Raw genomic sequence first — 27226 nt, 5'->3', positions numbered from 1 at the left:
GTTATTGAATATTTCTACCTGGAAAATGTTATAATCCTCAGTCTTAATTTAATAGGCATAAAAATAATATCCTTCACTTTAAATGTGAAGTTTATCACTCAGGTTCCAAATAACAATAACAAAAAACAAACAAAAGAACGAACAAAAAACCCCCAAAAACTTGCTGTATGACTAAACAATGGAGGAAACCAGAATTACGAGAAACTCATTAGGGAAAAAAGGTGGTATTTAGTGAAGTACAAACTCATTATGAGTCAGAATTATCATATGGCACTCAAAAAAAAAGCTGATGTAATCTTAATCTCTATTGATATTCCATTGCCTGAAGCTTTCCTAATTAGAGAACCTCAAAAAGGCTTTGATACTTTTGGAGAAAAGTGATCATAGAACCAACATTTAAGAAATATAATTGTTAGGGGAGCATGAGATATATTGATGAATTAAGAATTTAGGACCAAAAAAGAAATAGAGACGATCGTTGGAAGTAAACTGGATAATTTAAATTACATTAAATTTAAAATGTTTTGCACAAACAAAACCAATGAGGGGTAGCTAGGTGGTGCAGTGGATAGAGTACTGGCCCTGAAGTCAGGAGGACCTGTGTTCAAATCTGCCCTCAGACCATAGTAGCTGTGTGGCCCTGGGGAAGTCACTTAATCCCAATTGCCTAAAAAAGAAAAACAAAATAAAACAAAACAAAAATCGAAACAAAACCAATGCAACCACGATTATGAAGAAAGCAGGAAACTGGGGAAAATGTTACAGCAACTTTCTCTGAAAATGGCCTCATTTCTAAAATATGTAGGGAACTGAGTCAAATTCATAAAAAAAAATGTCATTCCCCAATTGATAAATGGTCAAAGGATATGAACAGGCAATTTTCAGAAGCACAAATTAAAGCTATCTGTATAGTAAAATAATTCAGGGGTGGAGAACCTGTGGCCCAAAGGCCAAATGTGGTTCTCTGGGTGGTCAAGTGCCACTTTTTAAGTGAGTCCAAGTTTTATACTACAAATCCTTATTTAAGATTTGTTATGTGAAGTTTGGATTTAGCCAAAGGGCCATACTCTTTTTTCCTTGCATTTGCAAGAATACAAATAGAGCAAGAATGCTCTGAATCACTATTGATTAGATAAATGGAAATTAAGACAACTCTGAGCTATTACCTCCCACCCATCAAATTTAACATCATGACACAAAGAAGAAATGACAAATGTTGGAAGGGATGTGGAAAATTTGGGACATTAATACTCTATTGGTGGAATTGTGAACTGTTGTAACCATTCTGGAGAATAATATGGAACTATGACCAAAGTGGTTTAAAGTTGCACACATCCTTTGACTCAGAAATACCCCTACTAGGTCTGTACCCCAAAGAGATCACAGAAAAAGGAAAAGGACCTAAATGTTCAAAATACTTATAGCAGCTCTTTGTGGTAGCAAAGAATTGGTAATTAAAGTGATGCCCATCAATTGAGGAATGGCTGAACAAGTTGTGGTATGTGAATATGATGGAATACTATTGTGTCATAAGAAATGATGAAAAGGATGGTTGCAGAAAAACCTGGGAAAACTTATATGAACTGATGCAAAGTGATATGAGCAGAACCAGGAGAACATTGTATACAGTAATAGCAATATTGTAATAATGAATAACTGTGGATGCCTTAGCTATTCTGATCAACATAATGATCCAAGTCTTACAATGCTATTCACCTCCAGAGAGAGAATTGATGGAATCTAAGTGCAATTGAAGCATACCTTTTTTCATTTTCTTTATTTTTCTTACTTTGTTTTTGAAACATGGCTGATATGGAAATGTGATACATATGATTTCACATGCATAATTGATGGCACAATTCTTGCCTTCTTGATAGGTACAGTAAGCAAGGGAGAGAGGTAATTCCAAAACTCAGTTTTTTAAAAAAAGTAATGCTAAAATAAATAAATAATATAAATAAATATAAGTATAAATAAATAAATATATAAATAGATAGATAGATAGATAGATAGATAGATAGATGATGCATGTATTTTTTTAAAAGAACCATTGTTTCAGGAAGTGTCTGGGCAATCCATGTCCTTTTCTCTCCATGCTGTTCTTCTGACTGCAAACCTTCTCACAATAAAATTCTGTGGTAAAGAGAAACTAAGGCACCAAGTTCTGAGCATGATCAATTTATTATTATGGCTAGCAAATACCAGTAAATTAGATTCTAGATTCCTTAATTATACATCTGACAGAGCAACTCTTTTATAGTCTTTACACAGTGATATACAGACATATTTTGCTCCTGATTGGTTGTTGCTTCTTATATTGTTTCCTAACCATGTGGATCAACATTGCCTGTACCTTTTGGCAAATCTTATGGTGGACAAATATCCTATCACCAGATTGGCATTTCTCCCCCATGCTCAGCAAAAGCTCACAGATTAGAATTTTTTTGGTTGAACTTTAGCCCACAAGAATAGGGAAGTTAAGCTATTGCAAATTTTACTGAACAAGTTTGAATTTGATTCAAAAATATTTATTCTGATAAGATACATGGATTATTAATTGAATAATTAGTCATGGAATATCCATTTTCTAATTTCACAATAGACAACTGAAGTTACAGGCTTAACTCACAAAACAAAGTGGGGTATTAATTTTCAATTCTGCATCACCCTCCAAGGGCCCAGTGCCCTGTAGCCATCTCCTCTGTTGCTGCTGCTGCTGCTATTTATCTTTCATTCTTGAAGAGGACCATGACATCAGGAAGGTAATGCCATGACATATAAGGAATTGGATTTAAATGAGGGAGGGCTGTGTAAAGCACCAGCCTCTGATAGTGGACTTCTAGCATGGATCACCATTTCAAGTGTTCTGGATGTCTAGGCCATTCATGCTCCCTTCTCATCTGGCTCCCCTTTAGACTCTCTGGACTATTTTACTTTCACCTCAGCTCTCTTGCTCCCTGTACAAGAGTTTTAACCACTCCATTTCTCTGCTTTCTTGCTCTCTTTTGTTTATTTTCTGCTCCCATCAGAATGTAAACTCCTTGAGGTTAAGGATTATATTTTTGCATATGTATAATTTTTCCTGGAGTTAGCATAGTGACTCATACATATAGTGCCTAGTAAATTCTCCATCATCCGTCTATCTATCTATCTATCCATCCATCTATCTATCTATCTATCTATCTATCTATCTATCTATCTATCTATCTACTTATCTATCTGACCATATTTAGCATTTTAAGAGAGATTGTTCTAACCACTAACCAAGACATGAATCTACTTTATAATATCTAACTTCTGTTTTCAGAAATGGGTAACTCATTTCCTCACAAGAGATGTCATTACATTTGGGGCCACCTCTTATTATTAAGGAGTCATTTCTTATGTTGAACTATATCTGCTTCCCTGTATCTTCTAATTGATCATGCAATAACTTTTGATTCTAAAGAAAGGAAATTGAATCTGTGTTTCAGAAAGCAGTTCTTTAATATTTAGGGGTAGTTTATCATGTTTCACCTTCTTCAATCTAAATTTTCCTTTCTTTGTATAAGTTAAACACTACCACAATTCTTTCCCATGCCATGGTTTCCAGTCCTGTCATCATTCTGGTTTTCCTCTTCTGTTATGTTCCAGTGTGTAAAATATGAAAACTAGAACTGGTCACAGTTGATCAGCCATCAGCTGTGCCATAACATTCCTCAATCTAGACACATTAACCTTTTGATTAACTTAGTATTCAAATTGTTGATTCCTATTGAGCACATAATCCACTGTCTTTTTCATATAATCTATTAAATCAGGCCAACTCTATCTTGTTCTTATGTTAATGATTTTGTTAACTCAAATGTGGGACTTTACATTTATCCTCATTTGATCATATCCTGTTGGATTCAATTCTTTTTTCCATGGTTATACTATTTTCAATATAGTAATTATCACCCCAACCCAAACTTCACATCATGCAGAATTATAAAATAATGTTTTCTCTGCATTCATTAAAGCCATGGGCAAAATTATTGAATAAAACAGAAAAGGTCAGAACTTTATAGCATAACCCTGAAGTTGTCCATTTAAGTTTGCGACAATTCATTAATTCACATTCTTTAGATATTATTTCTCAACCAGCTATGTAAATATACTAGCCATCCTATCCTTCAGTCTAAATTTTTATTTTGTATCTGTAAGGATATCTTGACATATAACATTGTAATTCCTTTCTATAATCTAGATAGACTATGTCCACAGACTTTTGTAAATGTGTGTGTGTGTGTGTGTATATATGTAATTTTCTTCACATGATTTGCCTTTAGTGAACCCATGCTTGCTTCTAGGGATTGGTTTCCCTAAGTGCTTATAAAAGTACAGTTAGTAAAGCCATGCAAATCAACATGTGGAGCAACGTCATACTTGTTGAGCTTTTGGTTTCCACAGTCTATCAGTTCTTTTCTAAAACTCAGGGCAACCGTTGGGGGTCTCTTTGCCCTGTGGTGAATCTCACACGTTACTTAAACAGCTTCACCCTCAGCAACCAGTAGACTGTTAGCAAGTATGTGGCAATGCCCTACTAGAATTTTAGAAAACCTTCCACTCTCCATGATCATCTCTATTTCTTGGATCAATCTGCTATGCCACTGGGCTACTAGCCACACAAAGGCTAAGGAAATAGCAGTTTGGGGTTAACTGGTCTTAAAAAAAAAACAAAAAAACAAAGCAAAACATGAAAACTCCTAAATCTAGAATTGAACCAAATTGTACATTCTAAATGCAGACTAGGGTTAATCTCATGTTTCTGGTTAATATTAACAGCTGGGTGTAAGGTGGCATACATATTGTATATGAGTCTAAATTAGGGGGATTCTAACTGAAGCCACTGAAAATGCAAATCTTTTGGCCTTCTTCCCATTTTAAAATTTTTTTCTAACCCTAACATGTAAGTGTTAAGATGCTAAATTGTTGGATGAACTGTCTTTCTCTGTATTCATATTCCCAGGGCCACAATAACCTTGCCATCATTAGATAGTCCTGCTTGGACTCAGAATTCCTAATTAACAAAACCATATGCTTTGATTTCCATTTGGATCTAGCTCCAACTTGGATAAGAAATGAAATCTTTAGTAGACTGGATGGAAGATCAAATATTAAGGGTTTCAGTTTTCTGACCTTCCTTTCTGTAACCTTCCCCCCCTCTCCCCTTCAAACTCCTCCCCATTCAATTCCTCTATATTTTAAGAAAAAATACATACACATATAAATATACACACATATACATATGTGCATATGTATATATATAATTTGCATAGCACTATATAGCTTTTTATTATTAATATACAACATTTTGATCTAAAATAAAAGATAAACCCATAAAAACATCTAAGAAAATATTCCCTGGAGTAAAAAAAAGTTTGTTAAGAAAAAGGAGAGCAATATTCTTTTCGTATTGATATAGTATTAGCATTGACCATTGTGTTGAAGAAAAGTTTTTCCTTTCTATATTCACTTTATTCACTCACTCACTCACTCATCATTCACTCTATTATCTATCTATCTATCTATCTATCTATCTATCTATCTATCTATCTATCTAATGTATCCATGACACACATATTATGATTGTATTTAGACTTTACATTACAATAATTTCTAGAAACCTCTTTAGTTGAAACTTTTCTTGTAACAAAGAAATGATGCCTGTCCTCCATGCCCACCCCAAGGCAGTGATCACATATGAAAATACATGCCACATTCTAATCTAATAGTTTCCCATCTCTCTTCATTAAGGAGAGAGGCTTGTTTCATTACCTGTCATCTGGGAGCTTTATATCCCCCCCCACCTATTATTCAGTTCAGCTTCCTTTTACTGATCTTTTATTTTCTTTTAGTCATTATTTGTATACACACACACACACACACACACACACACACACACACACACACACATGCCTCCTCTTGGTTTTGCTTATTTACTTTCCAACAGTTCATACAACCCCCACCCACAACATCTGACTGAATTTCACACATTCAGCATTTCTTACAACACAATACTATTTCATTAAAATATATATGCTTTTGCACTTATGTAACCTATATAAATTTGATTACCATCTTAGAGAGGGTGAAGATGAGAGAGGGAGTTAGAAAATTTACAACTCAAAATTTAAAAAAAATAGAATGTTAAAATTATCTTTATATATAATTGGGAAAATTATACTATACACACACACACACATACATATGTATGCATATCTTAGCTATTTTTTTGAAAGTTATTCCCCAGTTGGTGGACACCCACCTAGTTTGCAGTTTTTTACTTTGGTCTCAGACCTCCTGACTTCGTGCATAATTCCAAATTGAGAATGTATCAGTGTGCTTTTCTTCCTATAACCCCTCTAAGATTAGTTGTTCCTGCTGTATCTCATGTTCCCCAATCAAAAAGATGTGAAGTGAAATAATGGAAGTGTCTTATTTTACATTTCTTTTACTATTAGCAATTTGGAGCATGGCTCCAAGTGTAGCTTATAGTTTGCAATCTTTTTGAAAGCCATTCATATCATTTATGATGATTTTTCTTTTGGTGAATGACTCTTGGTTCTTTGTGTCAGTTTTCAGTTTTTAATGGATTTCAATTTTTACCAATGACATTTGATTCTAATATTTCCTTGTCTACAATTTATCTTATTCTCTATATTTTTTTTGTAGCAAGAAAAATATTTTGTTTCTATAATTGAAATTATCTATTTTTAGTGGTCTCCTTTATTTGGTGAATATCCCCTATTGCCTCTCTCCACCCTAACCATGATTTCTTGAGGTATGTTTTCCTAAGCTCTTCTAATTTTTTGAATAATATGAATTTATATTTAGGATTCATATACATGTTGATCTTACTGTGCTATACAGAGTAAGTTAACTGTCAAATCAAATTTCTGCTAAACTACTTTTTGGTTTTTCTATTTGTTTTTTTCAAAAAGTGAGTCATTCCATTGTTAACTTTTATTGTGGAGTTATAGGATGATTTTTTTTAAAAAAAATTACTTAGATTTACTATTTCATTAGTCTACTTTATTATGACTACTACTCTATGATATAATTTGAGTTCTGTTAAGGTAATACCTTCTTCATTTGAACATTTTCTCATTATTTCTTACAGGATCCTACAACTTTTGTTTGTTAAAATTAGTTTGATTATTTTAATATATTTTAGAGAATTATACCCATGGCAATTGTATTGGTATACTATTAAATCTATAAATTAATCTAAGTAAGATGATTTTTTGTGACTCAAACATAAACTCCAGTTATTCTCCAATTTTCTATTTTCCTTTGTTTTTATAAAGAATATTTAAAGTTGCATTGCTATAAATACAGATTGTGTTTTATATGCAATTTTATAGTATAGTATTAAATCTATGAATTAATTTAGTTAATAGTATAATTTTTATTATATTACTGTGCTTGAAACATAAACTATTTTATCTCTCCAATTATCTGTTTTAATTTTGTAAAGATCATTTGAAGTTGTATTAATATAAATCTTGTGTTTGTCTTTTAGTATATGAAGTCCCACAGATTTTTTGCATATTATAGTGCCTTTGAATGAAACTTGTTTTATTATTTTCTCCTTACCTGTTCTTTCTTTCTGTTTTTTTTTTTTTGGAGTTTGGGGGGAGTACCATATAGAGATGCTGATGATTTTATGGATTTATTTTGTATCCTGCCACTTCACTGAAACTATTAATTGTCTAATTTGGTTTCTTCACTGATTCTCTGGGGATTTTGAGTATGCCATCATATAATCTGAAAATAGAAATAATTGTGTCTACTCTCTCTGATGTTTATAGCTTTAATTTTGTTTCATTGTTGTATTGCTAGAGCTTGCAATTCTAGAAATTTGTCAAATCATAGTGGAGAGAGTATGCATACTTAAGTTTATGTCTTTTTGTGCTAGAAAGGCTTCTGATATTTCCCACTTGAGATAATACTAGCTTGTGGTTTTAAATGTATGCTTTTATTACTATCAATGCTATATGTCCTTCAATGCCTCTGATTCTTAGTATTTTCAGTATAAATGATTTTCCCATCTTATCAGAATTTTTCTGTGTGTATTGAAGTAATCATGAAGTTTTTTCTTTGTTATTATTTATAGTATTTATTATGATAATTGTTTTTTACTGTAAAACCATAATTTTATTCTTGCTATGAATCCAATTTAGTCATAATGAATTAGTTTCTCAATATACTGTTATACTATCATTTCCAGTATTTTATTGGACATTTTTGCATCAATATTTATTAATGAGATGAGTCTATAGTTCTTATTCTTTGTTTTGTCTCTCCATGATTTGGACATTAAAATTTTATTTTCTCCAAAAAGGAATTTAATATGTCTTCTATCGCCATATATGTGTATTATATACACACACAGTAGTTTTTTTAAATATTTAATATAATTCACTTAAATCCATTTCACTTGGGAATGCCTATATATCTGTGAAGGGAGATCATTTATGACCTGTTTAATTTATTTTTCTTAGATTTGGTTGATGTATTTTTTATTTTTGTTAGTTTGTATAGCTTATGCTTTGTGAGATGCTCATCTATCTCCTTTGAACTCTACCATAATGTTGTGTATAATAACATCTACCAATTCTCCTTATTTTCTCTCTGTTGTGTATTCACCTTTTGACCTTTCCCCTTGCCAGGAAAAAAATCCTCTGCATGAATAAGTGATCTTACTATTTTCTGTCTCTACCAGCAGATTGACCACTCTATTGTCCCCTCTCTCACCAATATTCAATGTTTTCCTCTCTACTAGGTCTTTTCCTGCAAACACATGCATGTCTCCATCCACAAAAACAGAGAAAAACAGCCTAATTTGATCTATCCATCCCAGTTCACTATTGTTCAATATTTCTCTTCCTTTTCATAAGTAAATTCGTTGAGAAGGCCAAATGCATCCTTTTTTCCTTTTCATCCTTCTTGATCCTTCTGCATCCTTTGATATTGTTGATAATCCTGTTTTTCTTAATATTCTTTCTGTGTTTTCTGTGACATTGTTCTTTCTTGGTTCTGTCCTTACCTATCTACCAGTCCTCTTCAGTCTGTTTTGCTAGAACTTCATCTAGTTCATGTCCATTACCTGTGTCACTCAAGGCTCTGCCCTGAACTCTCTTCTCTTCTTAGTGTGTGTGTGTGTGTGTGTGTTGTGTATATAATTTTGTTCTCATCAATTCTCATGGATTAAAATATTATCTTTATGCAGATAATTCTCAGTTATAGTTATCTAGTTCTCATCCCTCTCCTAATCTCCAGTCTCCCATCTATAACTAGATGTCCCATAGACACTGCAAACTCAAAATATCCCAAATTAAATTTATCACCTTTCACCACAAAATCCTCTATTCTTCCTAATTTCTCTATTACTATTGAAGGTAACACACTCCTCCCAATCACATAGGCTTGAAACCTAAGTGTTGTCCTTGCCTCTCCAATTTCTCATCCCAGATATCAAATCAATTGTCAAGTCATGAGGGTTTGTACTGTCTCTCACATTATTGTCCTATTCTCTCCTCTGATACTGCCACTATCCTGGACTAGGACCTTATCACCTTATACCTGAGCTATTGAAATAGCCCTCTGGTTATTTTAAAGTTCTTTGATTTTCTGTTTTCTTTCTTGTTCAGATTGCAAATAGTTTGTTAATTTTGTTAGTATTTTAAAATCTTATTTAATATTTTATTTTTCCCAGTTACATGTAAAAACAATTTTAACATTTTTTTCAAATTTTGAGTTCTAAATTCTCTCTCTTTCTCCCCTCATCCTCTCATTGAGAAGGCAAGAAATTTGATATGTTATACACAGGTAGTCAGGTAAAACTTTATTAGCATTTTTTAAGGCTGATAGTTTTATCACTTCTACATGCTGTTTCAAAAACTTTTTGCTTCTCTTCTAATTTTGAGGAGTTCTTTTGTACTCGATTTAGTTGTCTATTTTGTTAATTTTCTAATCTTTTTTTCCCTAACTTCATACATAGTTCATTGACTCCCCTTCTCAATTATATTAATATAAGATTTCAGAAGTATACAATTTTCTCTATGTACTGCTATAGCAGTATCCTGGAACTTTTGGGTAATTTTCATCATTAACTTTAACATAATTACCTATTTTCTCTATGTTTTCCTCTTTTCCTCAGTCATTATTCATCATAATAATATCTAGTGAATTATCTAGTGAATTTAATGAATAATAGTATTCATTGAAATCTGTTATTTTTGCTGATTTTTCCTATATTAATTATGATTCTCATTTCATTATTTTCTCTAAAGAATATATTCATTATTTCAGCATTTCTATATTTATTACTTCTTTTTGTCCCAGCACATGTCAATTCCTGTAAATGCACCATGGGATAATGATATATCAAATATTTTTGTTATATGTTCATTCATCTATCACCATACATAAGTCAAAATATATATATATTTCACAAAAGTATAGAATCACAGAATTTTAGAATTGGAAGAGACTTCAATGACCATCTGGATCTGTAACAAAAACAAAACCCTACAATAACATATTCAACAAGTAGTAACCTTCTTCTTCTTCTTCTTCTTCTTCTTCTTCTTCTCCTTCTTCTTCTGTAGCTAAGCTATATAGTTTTTGTTAATTAATTTATTTTTAGTTTTCCACACTCACTTCAACAAGCTTTTGAGTTCCAAATTTTCTCCCCATCTCATCCCTCCCCTTACCCCAAGAAAGTGTGCATTCTGAATACACCTTCCCCTAATCTACCCTCCCTTCTATCCCCTCCTTCTCTTATCCCCTTCCCGTTCTATTTTCCTGAAGGGCAGGATAGATTTCTATACCCCATTGGCTGTATATCATATTTCCCAGTTGCATGTGAAAATAATTTTTAACATTTGTTTTTAAAACTTTGGGTTCCAAATTTTCTCCCTTCATCTCTCCCCACTCACTCTCACTGAGAAGGCAAGCAACTCGATAAAGTTATACATGTGTAGTCATGTAAAACGCTTCCATAGTAGACACGTTGTGAAAAACTAACTATATTTCCTTTCATCGTTTCTTACCCCCCCATTTATTCTATTCTCTCTTTTGACCCTGTCCATCCTCAGAAGTGTTTGCTTATGATTATCCCCTCCCCCAAAACTACCCTCCCCCTATCATCTCCCCACTCTCTTAACCCCTTCCCCTCCATTTTCCTCTAGGGTAAGATATAATTCCATAACATATTAAGTATGTATGTTATTCCCTCCTTAAGCCAAATCCAATGAGAATAAGATTTGCTCATTCTTTCTCATCTTTCCTCACTTCCCCTCCACTGTAAAAGTCTTTTCTTGTCTGTTTTATATAAGAAAATCTCCCCCATTCTACCTCTCCTTTTTTCCTTCTCCCAGTATAATCATCTCTCACCCATTAATTTTATTCTCCAGTATCACACCTTCTTCTTCAATTCACCCTGTGCCCTCTATCTGTCTATCTATTTATCTACATATAATTTTTCACTCCAACTACCCTAATACTGAAAAAGGTCTCATCAGTTACAAATATCTTTTCATGCAGGAATGTAAACAATTCAACCTTAATAAGTCCCCTATGATTTCTCTTTCTGTTTGCCTTTTCATGCTTCTCTTTAGTCTTGTATTTGAAAGTCAGATTTTCTATTCACTTCTAGTCTTTTACTCAAGAATGCTTGAAAGTCCTCCATTTCACTGCATGTCCACTGTTTACCCTGAAGGATTATACTCAGTTTTGCTGGGTAGGTGATTCTTGGCCATAGTCCTATATCCTTTGACTTCTGGAATATTATATTTCAAGCCTTCTGGTGCCTTAATGTAGAAGCTGCTAAATCTTGTGTTATCCTGATTGTATTTCCACAATATTTGAATTGTTTCTTTCTGGCTGCTTGCAATATTTTCTCCTTGACCTGGGAACTCTGGAATTTGGCTACAATATTCCTATAAGTTTTCTTTTGGAGGTCTCTTTCAGGAGATAATAAGTGTATTTTTTCAATTTCTATTTTACCCTCTGGTTCTAGAATATCAGCACTGTTTTCCTTGATAATTTCTTTAAAGATGATGACTAGGCTCTTTTTTTGATCATAGCTCTCAGATAGCCCAATGATATTTTTAGATTATCTCTCCTGGATCTATTGTCAGTTTTTAGTCCAATGAGATATTTCACATTGTTTTCTATTTTTTCATTCTTTTGAATTTGTTTACAGTGTCTTGATTTATCATAAAGTCACTAGCTTCCATTTGCTGTATTCTAATTTTTAAGTAACTATTTTCTTCAGTGAGCTTTTGGACTTCCTTTTCCATTTGGCCAATTCTGCTTTTTAAGGCATTCTTCTCCTCATTGGCTTTTCTGACCTCTTTTGCCATTTGGATTAGGCTATTTTTAAGGTGTTATTTTCTTCAGTGTTTTTTTGGATCTCCTTTAGCAAGCTGTTGACTTGTTTTTCATGATTTTCTTGCATCACTCTCATTTCTCTTCCCAGTTTTTCCTCTACTTCTCTTGCTTGCTTCTCAAAATCCTTTTTGAGCTCTTCCATGGCCTGGAACTGATTCATATTTTTCCTGGAGGCTTTGGATGTAGAACCTTTGACTTTGTTGTCTTCTGGTTGTATGTTCTGATCTTTGTTACCAAAGAAAGATTCTATGGTTTGACTTTTTTTGCGCCTTTGTTTGCTTATGATCCCAGCCCATTACTTGAGTTTTAAACTCTTTGTTAAGGTAGGGGTCTGCTTCCAGGGTTGAGAATGTACTGTCCCAAGTTTTGGGGCTTTTGTGCAACTGTCTTCAGAGATACTTCTAGGGACCTGTAAATTTTCAGTTATTCCAAGGTGGCATGATCAGGGGCCAGTGAGTTGTTTACTACTTTCCTGGCCTGGTCTCTGGTCTATGAGTGACCATTAGCATTCTTTTCTGTGTTGGAACTGTGAGGTTTCCTTCTGTACTGCCAGTAGAAGCTCCACAATGCCAGTGCTCTTCCTTGCCCCAGAACTGTGACTCGCCATCCAGAACTGTGACTCATATCCAAATATGGGCAAAGCAAAAGAATACTGCTTCAGCACAAGCAAAGAGATCCCTGCAATCCTCCTTTGATCAGCCACTTGATTCCCTCAGTCTGTGGATGGAGAGTTTTGGAAGCAGCTGCTGCCCTGGGACTGCTGGGGTTGGGAGTAGGGCTAGGACCAAGCTTCTTTCTCACAGTGGTCACAGACCTTTCCTACTGAGCTTCTAAGTTGTCTTTGGTGTTTGTGGGTTGAGAAGTCTGGAAACCACCACAGCTGCCCATGATTCAGTCCCCTGGGCCTACACCAGATTTTCTGAGGCCTGGTCTTTGTCTGCTCACTCACGCTGATCTGCGTGCCTCTCCCAGTCTAGTGCAATGACCTTTCCAATCAACCCTCCAGGTTGTCTTGGGCTGGACATTTGTTTCCTTTATCTTTTTGTGGGTGCTGCTGCTCTAGAATTTGTTTAGGATCATTTTTAGAAGCATTTGGAGAGGTTTGAAGGAGACTTCAAGCAATTCACTGCTTTTACTCTTCCATCTTGGCTCCACCTCCTCAACATAACTACTTCTTGAAGAACTCCAATAAGGAAGAACCCACTCCATGCTGAGACATCTAGTTCACTTTTAGATATCTTTAACTGTCATCATTTTTCTTTCTTTTTCTTGCATGAAAGTTAAGCTTTTATTTTCTTAAAAATAATTTCCACCCATTCCACTTGTTTTTGCCATTTGGAGAAATAGAATGTCTGATCTTTTTGGTGATGTTCTTCAAATACTTGAAGACATCTATCATGCTTGAAATTGAGTCTTCTCTAGAAGAGAGACTTCAACCAGTCCTCAAATTACATCTGTTCAAGGCTCTTCAACATTCTTTTGGTTAACCTCTGAATTCTCTGCAACTTAAAAATGTCTTTGTAACCTGGGTTCCCATGAACTGTTTCTTTCTTTTCTTTCCCATCACTTTCTACTTTAATGCTTTTCCTATTTGGTGTCAAGACATCATCCCTTTGGGTTTATGTCTTTTGTTCAACTCTCTCTCTTCCATAGTCCCAGGATTGCAACCATTCTTTGTTCCCTTTGGGGAATCAATATCTATCTATCTATCTATCTGTCTGTCTGTCTGTCTGTCTGTCTGTCTGTCTGTCCGTCCGTCCGTCCGTCCGTCCGTCCGTCCGTCCGTCTGTCTGTCTGTCTGTCTGTCTATCTATCTATCTATCTATCTATCTATCTATCTATCTATCTATCTATCTATCTGTCTGTCTATTTATCTGTCTATCTGATCCCATCTTGGAGCAGCTGATCTGATTATTCAGCCATGTCTCAGCAGCATTTTTTTTGCAAGACCCTTGTCTAACCTAGTTGCCTTATCCTATAAGATTCACTTTAAGGTGCTGCCAGTGATTTTCCTTTCTATTCATGAAACTTAAAGCCTGCTCCCTCAATAATCTACCTTTCAGTGTTCTATCCTTATTCTCCCATGACTTTAAAGGAAGGGAGAGAAATTGAAATTTTTCATTTTCCACTTTTTTTTTCAATTCCTGACCAGTCTTTTCTTGGGATCCATTGGCTCACTTTCTTATTTCAATAATCAAGAAAAAAGTTCTTCCATGCTATTCAGCTTTTGAGAATATCAACTGATGAAAGGATGATCCTTTTTGTTCTTGAAATATTGATTTTAATAATCTACCCACTCTCTTTTGATTTTTCCATTGTATCTTTTATTCCTCATATTCTTTAATGTCTTAATGCTAACTTTGCTTTCTTAACATCTCTCAGATGATGTGTGTTTGTACATTTAAGGAAATCAAGTGATAAGGACTCTTTCCTACTTCACATTCATTTTAACTAAGTCTAGTCACATACAAACACACATTTCATTTATTAGTCTTGCTGCTATGTAAAAGTGTTTAAGTTTCCTCAATTTAGCCAGTTTACATGTTGAATGTGCTGCTCACCTCAGTTCTTTTGAAGGAATGATTAAAATCTTTTCATTTTGCTGAGTGTCTAATGTGAATATCAGAAGAGTGGGATTGAAAAAGGTGGATAACAGCCTCGGCTACAACTGCCTCTCAGTGTCCCTGTGGTGATGTTATATTCCCTCTTTGAGTGCCACAGATCTTTCCAACCTTGATGGCTTAATGTAAGAGATCATAGCAGCAAGGGCTTCGGGAGTAGAAGGCAACACTGGATTGACAAAAGGGAAAGGATTAATGATAAGAAACATGCTCATAGGAAGAAAAACACAGAAAAATTAATAAGGATTGGTAAAAAGTCAGACTGAGGAAGAAAAATGAATGGACAATAGGAAAAAATTAATCCAAAATGAATAAATACTTCATGAATAAGAAACCTGAGTCAAAAATCTCCTGAGGAAGTAGAAGGTATCATAACAAATTTCATAATCATTCTGGAAATGATAATTGAGCAGCTCCATTGAGAAGAGTGATATCATTCATTTAGAGGAAAAAGTCAAAATGTCAAAAGTAAAAAAAAAAGTCATTTATTAGAGCTCTTAAGGAAGAAATCAAAATGTATAATCAGAGGGTAGAGGATACAAACAATAGACCCTTAATAGTTAAACCTGGTATTGCTTTGTAATGATTTTCTCTAAATTTTCTGCACTTCACCATCAGGTTCCACACTTCTAGTCAATTTCCTTATATTGCTTTGGAAGTATTCTAATTTCATTTTCATAAGTTCCCCCCTGAAATAACTATCTTCTTTTTATTATTTCTCCATATTCTATTTTTAAGTAACAAGTTCTTGAACATGTTTTATAAAATTCATGTGTTCTTTGAGTCTTTTCTTTCTTTTTAAATTTTTCTTCTGCCTCTCTCCCCTTCTGTTCTGGTTCTGTCATTCTCTTTTTCATAGAATATAATGTTTTAAGGAGTGTTTTTTTTTTTTTGTAATTAACTTTCTTAGTCCTCAGGTTGACCTAATAATATTGGCTGGAAAGAGGTGGCCATTGTGTTCTCTGGTGAAGGAAAATTTCCCAGACGCTTTTGTAGTTAGATTTCCTCTTCAACTCTCTTTCACTCCTGCTGGCTGTCTTTTTTCTTCAGTAAATTAAATACCTTTGGTCAGTTTTATAGGTCTGGTCTTCTCCCTTTTCCATAATTTCTGTCCTGGGTTCAACACTTTTCCAATTTCCTCCTTCTTGAGCCTCAGGACTGTTTCAAACTACCTTTGGGGTGAGGTCCCTTGTGGTACTGTCAAAGGCTTAATTGTGTAAGTGTATGCCTCCCTCCCTCACTCCCTTAATTGCAGAGGTGAGGGACTGTGGGTATTGGCTATTGAATATGACACAATAAATGTGTTGAGTATTTTGCTAAAATTCACTTTATTTCTCTTTCTTTGTAATACCTTTTTTTCTAGTTGCATGGAAAAATAATTTTTATGCCTTTTTAAAAACATGTTGTTCCAAATTTTCTCCCTTTTCTCCCTGTTCTACTCTCTATTGATAAAGCAAGCAATTTGATATAGGTTGTACATGTGCAGTCAGGGAAGACATATGTCCATAGGATATACTGTGAAAGAAAAACATGAAAAATTGAGAAAGTTTAAAAAGAAAAAGTATGCTTCAGACTTCACTGGTTCTTTCTCTAGAGGTGGATAGCATTTTTATGATAAGTCCTTAGGAATTGTTTTGGATCATTGTATTGCTGAGAATAGAAGTCATTCACAATGATTCATAGCAGCTCTTTTTTGTGGTGGCAAAGAATTGGAAATTGAGAGGATTCCCATCAATTAGGGAATGGCTGAACAAGTTGTGGTATATGAATGTAATGGAATACTATTATAGTATAAGAAATGATGAACAGGCTGACTTCACAAAAACCTGGAAAGACTTGTATGATCTGATGCTAAGGGAAGTGAGCAGAACCAAGATAATATTGTACACGATAACAGCCACATTGTACAATGAATAATATTGATAAACTTAACCCTTCTCAACAATACAAGGATCTAAGACATCTCCAGAGGCCTCATGATGGAAAATGCTATCCACATCCAAAGAAAGAACTATGGAAGTTGAACTGCTATTTTTTTTCTCCTCTGTTGAGTTTTGTTTCCTCTTTCTGATGGTTCTTCCTATTGGTTTTAATTTTTACTTACAACACCACTAACATGAAAATATGTTTAATAGGAATGTAAATGTATAGCTTATATCAGATTGTGCACCATCTTGGGGAGGGTGGTGGGGAGGAAGGGGGAGAAAAATTTTAAACTCAAAAGCATGTGGAAGTGATTATTGATAAATCAAAATAAATTAATAAAATTTAAAAAAAGAAAAGAAAAGCATCCCTGAAAAAGGTTTGGCAGCCTTCACTCCAGAAGTACTAGTCTTCCCTGAGCACACCCTATACCCATTTATAATATAGTTTTAGATCTGGTATGGCTAGGCCACCTTCCTTTGCATCTTTTTTTTTCATTAATTCTCTTGATATTCTTGACCTTTTGTTCTTCCAGATGAATTTTGTTGCTTATGTAGCCCTTTCTATGTTCCTCTTTGTATATCATATGCACCACTTCTTGTAGTACAGCAATATTCCATTATACCATAAATTGTGCCACAATGTCTAGCCAGTCTCCAATGAATAGGAAGCTTTTTTTTTTAATCCTTGCTATCACAAAAATTTTTTATATGTTTCAGCCATAGGAACAGTGTCAAAGAATTAGATCTAGAAAAGACTTTCTAGTTCCACATTAAGTACAATTCACTTATTTTGCAGATGAGGAAACTGAAGCACAAAGACGTTAAGGAAGTTGTCCACTTTAGTCAGTTAGTTAAGATTTTGAGGCAGTATTTATACTCCAAGTCCAGTGCTGTACCCACTACACTTGGTTAACATCCTCTAAAATCCCCTGTGGCCTGAACAGGGTTTAAATTATGGACCTTCGGATTAAAAGTCTAATCCTCTACAGACTGAATTGGGGTCTTTCTTTTTTTTATCAATAATCTTTTTTGGTGGATAGTTCTAGTAGTAGGATGTCTAGATTAAAGTGCATAAATAATTTAGTCACTATTTATGAGATTTCCAATTGTTTTCTAAAAGAGTTGAACTAATTCATCTGTATGTCAATACAGAAATGGTATGCTTGTCTTGCTATAACATCTCCAAAAATGAATTTTCCTGTATGTAAGCATTACAAGTATGAGGTGATACCTTAAACTTGTTTTAATTTATATTTTATAATTACTAGTGATTTTGAATATTTTAGGTGATTATTAATAGATTTTTTTCTTTCTGCTTTAAAAAAACCCAACTTTGTGCCATTTTTACCAACTGTTCATTGGGGAAATCTAAACAGCCTTTGGAACACTCTGTGATGGCTGTTTGGCTAAGTCTACCATTCAATTTGAAATGGAAGACTCACATTCCAAAAGCTGCCTAGGGTGACCACAAGGCACCTAAGCTATTCCTTAACATGTGCCTTTAACCTGATCAAACATGGATAATCAAATGATGCAAATAGCCATGCAAATTTAGCTTGCTAAAATATAGACACCTATTAAAATTTCAATGTTTCATTCATTAATAAGTCTGTGATTTTACTAGTTATTTTTTACTCTTTCTAATTCTGTGAGATTATTCTTATATTTTCACATCGAAAGCAACATATTGGAGGATTTCTTTTTATTCTTCAGCATTTCAAATTTGCCATTTCATCCTTCAGGTTGGCCCAGTTTTTGCCTCTCATTATTTTGCTTGCTCTATGACCTGCTCAAAGGCAGCTAGGCGTCTCAGTGGATAAGCACTGGGCCTGGAGTCAGGAAGACCTGAGTTTAAATCTGGCCTCAAATACTTAACTATCTGCGTGACCCTGTACAAGACACTTAACCTCTGTTTGTGTTGGTCCACTGGAGAGGGAAATGGTAAATCACTCCAGTATCTTGGCCAAGAAGACTCCACAGACAGCTTTGCTATCTTATGATCCATGGGGCCATGAAGAGTCAGCCATGACTAAGTGACTGAACAATGACCTGCTCATCTTTTGCTGGCAATAAATGCCCTCTGAAGACTACTAGGCCACATGACCAGTAAGATGGAGGACTACACATTTTTTCTTAATCCTCATGACCTCTTGGACCCCTCTAAAATAGTGATTAACTGCAAGAGGTAAGGTAATTTTAGCTATGTCTATGGTCTAGGACAATAAAAATCCTAATAAGGTGAAAACTTGGTAAGAGCATAGCAAAGAGTTAACAGCAGAGAAGGCTAATTTCCCAGCCTCTAACACTCTGCACTGTCCATCATGCATAGGCAAGTGTCTTACAAGCTGGCCCACAGACTTTCAACAGCACTCAACGTTTTACCATCTACCTCCTAATGCCCAGAAAAAACAAAAGGTGAAAGCTTCCTCTGGTTAGGAGAGTGGCATGGTAGTGCTCTGTGCAGCAACAGAGTTTAACAAGAGAACTAAGGAGTAATGAAAATTAGAGTAGGTTTCCAGTATGTGTGACTGTATGGCACTCCACTAAACCTGAGGCAGTCTAGTATTCATCTGGGGCCAATTCTGTCCTGTTAGAAGTCACTTGAAGCAGAGACTAAGGCTGGGGAAATATGTATTGACCAATCTGGAAAGAAACTAATAAGGCACTGAGGTCTAGCCCCAGGGGAAATCACTATCAAAAGAGGAGTCAGAAAGCAAGCAAAGAGAAATATAAGGAAAAACAGGCTGAAATTACTGAACATCTCAGGAAAAAGGAAATTCAGTTAATCACCTTGAACACAAGCAGATGAAGCAACAGGGAAGATATTATTAACAGAGGGAATATGGCTTCTGGAGCAACTAAATAAGTCCAGACATCCATGAGTAAATTGCAAGACAAAGGAAAATGAATTCACAACTAATGAGGCAGAGCACCCTCTAGATTCCCAAGATGACATGGAACCACATCATGATATTCCTGAATGGTTTGAGAAATAATAAGAATTGTCGAATCAAAATTTAAGCCTATACAGTAAAAATAATTGACAGGATAGAAAAGCTTGAAATGTTTTTAAATATTCTTTCATAGAGGTCAATTTCTTCTGTAGTATTGGGGGTTGGGCTAAATGATCTCCAAGATTCCTTTTCTAAAATCTACGTTCTCACAATTTGCCCCTCTGCACTGTATTGGCATTACCAATGCACAACCATTTACCCTATCTAATTACATCCTTCTTCTATGCCTCTTTAAGGGGTGCAGGAGACCCTGAACTCTGAAAGGCTAGGCCTACGAAGCACAAGACTGCAAATACCAGCCTCTGTATCCTTAACAAACATTCTTTTCAAGAGAACCCATTTTCTAAAAGGTTAGATACCATGTAATTTTGTTTGTTGGCATGTGTGGTACATAAAAAAGTGTTTAATAAATGTTTGTTGATTTGATTGGTTTGAATTTTTGGTCACAGCAGTTCACGTTGGCAATCTAGTAAGGAATGGAATAATCAGTTCTTCCTCACTGAAGGAAATGCCTACATCATCGAAACCGTATATATACATCTGTCAAAGTTTATCTTCTAATTTGAAAGGATTAAAGTTAATAGTTTTAAGGCAAATTTTAATCCAGTGCTTTTTAACAAATAAATATAACTGGCTGCTGTTTCGGAAGGAGGAAGTTGTCGGGGGTGGGGTGGGGGTGGGGGTTAGTATTTATGTAGTGCCTACTACCTGCCAGACATTGTGCTAAGTACTTTGCAAATATCATTTTGTTTGATTTCATTGGTATAGGGAGCTCTTGGTGGAGAAGTTTCCATTATAAATACAGATCTATAACTGCTTTGTGATTTGTGGTCATAGGGGCCTGATCGTTGACTGCAACCTGGGCATTGCCAGTAGCCTTGACTTTTCATCCTGCTACTGGATTTCAATTTTTCTGGAAGAGAGGGTGAGGCTGATAACTTTGTGCAACTCTGCCTCACTTCAATCCGGTTTACACACAAATCATCACCCTGTGATATCATTGGTCCTTTTCAAAAATGGAGGACCGGGGCAGTGGATAGAGCACCAGCCCTGAAGTCAAGAGGATCTGAGTTCAAATACTGCCTCACACCAAACACTTGACACTTACTAGCTGTGTGACCATGGGCAAGTCACCTAACCCCAACCGCCTCACAAAAAAAAGTGGGACCACCACCACCACCACAACAGCAACATAGATACCTGGGGACATAGGCAGATTAAGTCAATCAATCAATCAGCAATTATTAAGAGCCTATGGTGCCAGGCACTTGTTTAGGGTCATAGAACCAATGTGTTAGAGGCAAGATTTGGACACAGATCATCCTAACTCAGAGGTCAACTCTCTCTAATATGCAATATTGTTGGTATAGGTTCATAAATGAAAATAGCTAACTATAAAGAGGTGACCTACTCTTTAAAAAATGGAAAATAATCCTAACTTTGTTTCTGCTTAGAGAACAGTCAAGGAATTGGAAGAAGAGAGGACAGGAGAAAAGGGTTCTGATAGTTGTTTGATTTTTATTTTTAAGCTCTATCATATGATAAAGGTATTAGACTTATCCTGTGTTAGTACTTAAGGAGAGAAGTCGGAACAATGGGCAGAAATTACAAGGAAGACAAGAATTAGGTTCAGTAAGAGGAAAGGTTTCTCTAACAAGCAGAGCATTCCAAAAGTGGAATGAGTTGCCTCAGGAGATAATGAATTACTTATAACAAGAAATACTCAAGCAGAGGCTTGATGAAGCCCCTGCCAGGAATATTGTAGATGGGATTGCTACCATGCCTGGGAAATTTGGCTAGTTATTCTCTGAGGTCCTGCTTAACTGCAAAATTCAGTTATTATAAAATGTATGTATTGAAGATGGTGTTTTCCCATCCTTTACTAAAGTTTCCCTCTGACGCTTTCCACTACAGTCATTGACTTTCAAATCTGGAGGGCACCTTAGATATCATTTAGGCCAATTCCTTCATTTTAAAGATCAGGAAACTGAAGCACCACAGAGAGTTTAAATGAATTCCCCAAATCATACAACCAGTTATTGGTAGGAAACAACATCACTAGTCATGTTTGCATGCCCTTTCTTCCCAACTATACTGCAGTCTCTTAGAGGATAGAGACCTCTCTCAGTTATTTGTCTGGAGATATTTTGAAATTCTTTTTTTTGAAAAATATAGCATGTATTTCTTAAGCCCAGATAAGAATATGAAAGACATCACTGATGTCAACAATTGTACATACACAAACCTGACTTGGTTTATTTTTTAACTTCTATATATAAAAAAATCATGCTAGCATAACTTTCAGGATTCATAAGGGTTTCCTCAATAATATGACACCCAATTTGTATGGAGAGAAAAATGGTAATGTCTATTTCCTGGCCTAATAGACATTTAAAAAAAACAGCAGAAAAACTGATGTTAAGCAGAAGATTTTCAAATTAAATACAAACCAACCTTCCTCAGTTTCCACATATCCCACCCCTACCTCCCCCTACCAAACCTCAAACTCACAATAACAGGGTTTGTTATTAAAATATGCCTCTAAAATTCTGTAACAGGATTCTCTGCTGTTAAAGATGAATGTACAGCCTTCATTGACTATCGCAGTTCTCAATATTTAAAAGGGTCTTTAAAATAGCTGCAGTAAAAAATTCTGCTAAAGGCAGAAATATACAAACTGTCACCTAAAATTAAAATCCAATTTAAAAATGTCAGATTTCAACTGAGTGCTTCAAGGAAATCAACTTAAAGTAACCCATCAACCCTGAAAATTGTAGTCACACCAGAAATTACTCCAAAGAATAAAAAAACAGCCCTCATATCTAGTCATCTAAGTTTTCCAGTTCTTCAAATTTCCCGTGTGAGATTGCTTCCTGGAAAAACTCTGAAGAGCCTGGGCTTTCTCTGCCATTGATGTTAACCCTTTGCCTCTTGGTGGGCCTCTCATTTCTATCATCCTGATAATTTTCATTCTTGGCTGCTCCGTGAGCGAGCTTGATGTCGCCAGGCAGGCTGTCAGCATCATAGCCATTCGTATCCGCGTCTGCATGGACGGGCTTCTTGTTCCCACCAGTGGGCCCATTCATGCGCAACCTTTCAACTCTGACTTCATCCTTGCCAGAGACTTCCCCGGGGCCGTTAGAGGCTATGCTATTCTGAGTACTGTTACTCGCTCCATCTTTCTTCTCTGATTGGCTGGCGCTGCTGTTGGAGGCTGTTGGGGGAGGAGATGGGGCCCTGCTGGAGGCAGCACTTTCACTTTCATCGAAGAGCCGGTCCATGTAATCCGTCACACCAGGATGCAGATTGTATTTTTTTTTTCCAAACCGTGTTTGCTGAGCAAAGAAATCGTAACGTTCAGATTTTTTCCACATGTAATAAAATGCGACGCACTCCCCAACGGACCTCGTTCAGACCTTGTTAGCTTGAATTAAATGAAAATCCTTCCCATACGTTTTCAGGCCTTGTTCAAAATTCCTGCACTCTTCCTCTGTCCAAACAGTCAGTTCTTCTCTATCTGCTTTCACATTAAACCTTAATCTTCTGAGGGCTTCTGTATCAAAATTGCATTTCACCAATTCATAGAGGGCCTGCTCATTGTCTTTTATGTGACAACCTTCAGGAATTGCTTCTACCTACCCCTTTCTCATCTCCTGTTCATCTGGATGCTTCATTAAGAAATTCAATCACTTTATCTTCCAACAAGTAATCAGGGTTCCACAGAAGCTGGTTATCATTTTCATATACTTTTTCATTCTCCTTGTATTTGCAAATGCCAACTGGAATTTCAGCTTGAAATACGGAACCCACCATAATTTCCTTTTTCCAGTCTTCTGATGGAATATAGTCCTCGTCTTCTTCAGACTCTTCTTCTATTTCACGGTTTGTATCAAAATATTTACATCAACATGGGCAGATTATTTCTTGGGCATCCTGAGAAGCCACAGACTGTGCTGGGTCATCATTGGACGACTGAGTTTCATCTTCCTGGCCTGATGAATCCTTTATGTTATCTTTGTCTTCTCCACTACAACCACTCTTGTTATCATTGTCGACATCTTCATCATCTTCCCCTTCCTCCTTCTCCTCCTCCTCTTCCTCAGGCAGCTGAACGGCGCTATCATAGCCATAAAGGCTGAGGAGCTTGTGAATTGGCATATCACCTTCCCTTGCAAGATCCTCTATTTCAGAACTGAAGTTTGTTTCTACTTCCATCATTTCTTCCTCTTCTAATGTCCGTTCATCATCAAAATCATGAACCAGCATGTCAGCTGATGGATCAAATTCATGGTCATCTGATGTTGCTGAACCTCCTGGGCTTGAAGACGCAACAGAAGGCAGCATCACTTCCGGTTTGTCGGGGTTGAACCACAGCCAGTTGATTCTTAACCACGCCCGAAATTCAGCCAGGCACTGGGAGAAGTGGGCCACCACACCATGGGCTGGGCCTGCACGCTGGGCGCCTCCCGGGACGTGGGGGTAGCCCCGGGCTTGGCCGCACGGCCCCTCTAGACCTCGGCTCCCGCGGCTCCCCGCCTCTCCCCCTCCTCCCCTCTCTTATGGCTCCTCGATATCTTGAAATTCTTTAGCTATGAAAGTGCCTGGATGATCCGCAGCACATACGGCTTTTAAATAGCTCAAATTGTTCATGGAGTTTTCTTGGCAAAGATACTGAGGTGGTTTGCCATTTCCTTCTTCAGTGGGTTAAAGCAAATGGAGGTTAAGTGACTTGCCCAGGGTCACACAGCTAGTAAGTGTTTGAGGCAGAATTTTAACTAGTATCTTCCTGCCTTCAAATATAATATTCTAGCCCAGGGGTGGGGAACCTACAAGTGCAGCTCTTTGATTGAGTTCAAGTTTTATAGAACAATCTTTTTCTCAAGGGGGATTTGTTCTGTGAAGTTTGGATTTAGTCAAAGGGTTGTACTTGAAGACCTAGAGGGCCACATGTAGCCTCAAGGCTGCACGTTCCCCACCCCTATTCTAGCCATTATGCCACCTAGCTGCCTTCATCTTTCAAAAGAGATCTACGTGGATGAAGTTTGCAAGAACATTGTGTCGTTTGGAAATTCAGTTAGCATGTAGATTTAAATTCATTCATTTAATATCCCCAAACCAAATTTTACTTTGTTCATTCGTCTCTGCTTTCCTTCTGATTTTGAAGCTCCATCTAACTGAATACATAAAGGATTCCAAGTTTTAAAAAAATGTCAATCTTCTCCACTCCCTCAGAATTGTGCTACATGCCATGGAAAAAGAATGGCCACAGCCTTGCTGGTAATGACTCAAACCATATTAAGGACATGAAGAAAACATGGTAACTAACAAATGAGCTATTGAAAAGCCACATAGAACATCTAGACACTGTCATAGCTAAACCATTTCAAGGTTTATTCCAAACAAATGAGATTGATTAAGTGACCAGCATTACATAATTGCTGTTGTCACGTGCAGGACCATGTCAGCCTTGGCAAAGAATCCCTTCAATTCCACAATCTTTAGCTTTTCCAACCTTTGATGAGCTTACTTGTAGTGGTTGCCATTAAGTTGACAATTTAAATAATCTATTGAGGATGTTCTGAAGAGGCTAGATTCATGACCTTTAAATGTAAAAGGGACCTTAGAGATGCTCTGTCTCAATTCCTTCATTTCAGGAAACTGAAGCCCAGAGAGTGACTTGCCCCAAATCATCCAACCAAAATTGAAAAAAAAACCAAATAAAACAAAACAAAGCAAACCACTGCTCACATTTTTATGGCTTGTCTCTCCAACTAGACACTAATCCCTTAGAGAATAGAGACATATCTCATAGTTCTTTGTCCACTCCCTTGTTATCTTTTCTTCAGGATCATTATACATCCAAAGAAAGAGGGACAGAACATAATAAACCAGACTAAATTCCAGTTCTACAACAATCACAGAAAGTCCAACCAAAGAGTCACCTTCAGGAATGTAACAAAACTGAGAAAGTGTTGGTCCCATGATGAAGGTGAAACAGTTGTTGGATTCCAGAGTTGCTTGGTTAATCAGAAATTTTTTCTGAACTGAGCGGAACCTGGCTCTACTGCCTGGGGCTGTCACTGCCTGACACTACCTTGTAGAAGCTACCTGATGCTTTTCTGTTCTTGTCTGAGCCACTGTCACTTTCCTCCATCATACCCTGCCTCCTTCCAGTGGTTAGTATAGTAGCTACTTAATTCAAAGTTGTTGATTGCATGATTCTATTGTCTGACCCTCAGAATCCATGAATTCCAGGGTCCCTGATCCTACCCATGGAACCTGAACTTGACTTTTTCTGATAACTCTTAGTAATTAATACTGACCTGTTTGACCACACAGAGAGTAATCACTACCCATTTCAGTAGGTGGGTGGGTGAGTGGGTAGATGGGAGTTATTACGATAGAGATCTTGGACTTAATGACTACATGGATAGTGATCTAGTTTTTAAAGTTGTATTGTCCCAGAATCACAAATATCAAATATAGTTCACAGGATTTACAGTTATTAATTTTTTTACAGATTGAGAAAACTGAGGTATCTAATTTTTAAATCATATTCCCAATGTTCTATTGCAAATAAAGAAATGTTTGTGCTAGATTCCCATTTGTCAAGAGCCTAAATCCTTCCTGGTAGACCACACCAGCTTTCTCCAGATACCATTGGCTTACTACCACAGAAATAAGTGACAACATGCCTGGTGTTTCTGGGGAAAACTGTCCTTAGAATGTGGTGAATTAAGGCAACTGTTACAAGACTCTTGATGCAATGAAAATCAGATGAGTTTTGACTCAGAGGAAGGAAGAGGGAGGCGATTCTGCTGACAAATATTTAAAAGAGACCCAATGTGTGTAGGTAAACTGTGGCCTTAGAGTAATGCGAATAAATTCACAAACTTTACCCAGAAATCTGTCTCCTTGCTTCACAGTAACACATACACAGCACAATTTCAACTCTGTAATTTACTAGCTGTGTGACTTTGAGGAAATCAACTCATTTCTCTGAGTTTCCACTTTCTTCATCTGTAAAGGAAGAGATCAATGAGCTCTATGCTACCTTGTCTGGCTTAAAGCACTTTTGTGATTTCCAATTAGACAACGTGAGTGAAAAACTGAGTAAATTTTAAAGTGTTATAAAAACACATTATCAGTTAGGAGCATGCTACAACAAGACTCATATTGGCTTGGGTAAGATTCCACTGTTAAATTTTCAGTGTAAGCATTTGTACCTTAGAAATTGGCAAAT

At 36.1% G+C, this 27226-nt stretch overlaps 1 pseudogene; it reads right to left on the bottom strand.

The window, feature by feature from the left end:
* Positions 1–22548: 22548 nt before the first annotated feature.
* On the bottom strand, positions 22549–24481 carry LOC110212679 (mesoderm induction early response protein 1 pseudogene; annotated as a pseudogene).
* Between the last annotated feature and the right edge of the window lie 2745 nt (positions 24482–27226).

Source organism: Phascolarctos cinereus, unplaced genomic scaffold (assembly GCF_003287225.1).
Source record: "Phascolarctos cinereus isolate Bilbo 61053 unplaced genomic scaffold, phaCin_HiC Scaffold_2;HRSCAF=192, whole genome shotgun sequence".
Classification (NCBI taxonomy): domain Eukaryota; kingdom Metazoa; phylum Chordata; class Mammalia; order Diprotodontia; family Phascolarctidae; genus Phascolarctos; species Phascolarctos cinereus.
This window is presented reverse-complemented; position numbering and strand designations above follow the sequence as displayed.